Below are 2,414 nucleotides of genomic sequence, written 5' to 3' on the forward strand. Positions count from 1 at the left end.
TGGTGTCACTGAAGTCAAGAGAACTAAGTATGAAAGAGGAGGGGGCAATCAACTGTGCCAAGTGCTGCTGAGAGGCTAGGAAAGAAAAGGAGAGAGAAGTGACAGCTGGATTTGACAGTGTGGAATCACTGATGACCCCAACAAGAGATGAGGAGGACTTGGAGAACAGGTTTTGGAGTGGGGAGTAAGCTGAGCACATGCTCTCATAATGATTAGGGAGTAGGTACAGGTCATGTAACTTCACACACACACACACACACACACACACACACACCCTCCCCCCAGGTATATACTTGCTCAGGAGGCAAGCAAAATGCTTTTCTGGAGGAAATCATCAAATGAAAGAACAAAAACCAACCAAAAACCAGGGAGTGTGTAGAACATCTGGCTTTCAGTGATCATTTACTGTGGAAGGAAAAAAAAAAACCAAAAAAACCCAAATCTTCAGAATAAACATCAAAAATATGCTGATGAAAATTGAATGTAGCATAATAATGGATCTTACTCACTGACCATGTGCTTTGTGCTGATTGCATTACTGGCACTACCGCAAATCCTGCTAGATAGGAATTATCACCTCCATTTACGGATGAGGAAATCGAAGTTCACAGAGGTCAAGTGACATGCCCAAGAGTAGATAGCTGACCAGAACCAGAAGAAGAACCCAAAGCCTGTGAGGTTCTTGCCACTTCTTATTGCCTCTAAGTACAGGGCAGTTTAGCAAACTCTATTAGGTCGTAGGGGGGAGAGAATTACACATAATCTGCGCAGAGTACAGCTTCACTTTCCTCGGCTGAGGGAGCACTCAGACCCTGCATCCGCCCTGTGTTGTTGCTGTGTGGCACAGTGCATGGTACATAGAGGACTAGATGAATAAAAGAGGAAAGGCTGTTTCATAGAGAGTTTTAGAGGGTCTGCAGAAAAATGGAGTTACTGCCATGCTTGTAGACACTTTTAACAGCCATAGGAGCCAGTGCTGAGGCTGAGGCCCATATTTAGTTTTATGTCCTCAGGGCCATGGTTTCAGAGAAAAGGAAAGAAGCCCAGAGTAAATCAACTAAAAGTCACATGAATCCACTCCAGGAAGTGAAGTACAAGGGCCACCATTTTACCTTCTCTATTGCAGGTCTAGTAAAAAAGCTAATGCTCCGCTGGTTCCATCACATCTGATTTCATGAGTGCTAGATCAACATGAATAGGGAGAACTGTTCCAGGTTTGGTTTCAGCACCAATTTGTGACCGTCCCGCAGGCAAACCTATATTGCAAGGCCTTGGTTTTCTCAACTATTAACTGGACAGAGATGTTAAGATCACCACTGAGCATTTTCTAAGCTTCTCAGGAAAAAGTTTAGAACTTTGGCCATGTTCTATTATTTATTTGCATTTTAGCCATTCAAAAGCAGAGATATTTGCTGCCGTTATTGTTTTTAACCTCTAGTGTTGCCCCTGCTAAACTGTTCTGAGCCCCCTTTTCTGTCTAGAACCACAATGGGGATCTCCAGTTCACTCCTCGGTTCAATCTGTGTGGTCTTAAGCCTCTTTGCACCTCAGATTTTCATCTGTGAAATGGGAATAATATCAATTTCATAGGATTTTAGTAAACAGTAGATATTAACATATATGTATGTGCATGTATATTTTAGATATATGTAATGTTTTAAGTACTTTTAGATCATTTTTTTCTCTTTTCACTACAGAAAATTCTGTCCCATTTTCTGATTTCCTTTCCCATTCCATCATCAGAACACAGACAACAGGAGTCAGTTGAAACCTGGAACTTTTAATTCGGAAATCTTAACTTGAAACCACAATATGGAGAAATGTTTTCCTCTGAAAGTGAAAAGGAATGATGACTGCAAGTTGCTGGAGTTTAATTATTACATATAATTATACATTTATTATATAAAATACTTTTGTTACTTTTATTTTACCCTGGAGGGGAATAAATGACTTAATTCTCCTTCCATTCTTTTCCTGATTGGAATTCTTGCTCGTTGACTTCCCTGCCTATTTCCTTCCTATAAAACAAATCTCAGGTGATGAAACCTTGGAGCAGAATGAACAACTTGAGGAAATTCAGGATTTCTGTAGAAAGCAACAAGTCGTTGCTAGGGAGGGCTGGAGAGAGGGTATTTGCTTAACGTTTTTATTCCTGCCTTGTGGAGTCCAATGGCATGTTATTTCCACTGGGTGGGAGCCAACGTCAAGTTCCTCCCTGTTGTGTCCAACCTTGAACGTTTCTTTGTGATTATGTTTCATCCAGGGATTAGCAAAATGCAGAGGGGAAAAAATCTGAGAAGGTGTCTGGCACGGGGCTGAGTGCTGTGCTAGCACAATCTGCCAGCATTCTTGGCTAATTGGAGAACAGCAATAAACAAAAGGGGCTCAGAAGCTTGCAGGAACTCTTCATCTTA

Source organism: Galeopterus variegatus, unplaced genomic scaffold (genome assembly GCF_000696425.1).
Source record: "Galeopterus variegatus unplaced genomic scaffold, G_variegatus-3.0.2 Scaffold2619, whole genome shotgun sequence".
Taxonomy (NCBI): domain Eukaryota; kingdom Metazoa; phylum Chordata; class Mammalia; order Dermoptera; family Cynocephalidae; genus Galeopterus; species Galeopterus variegatus.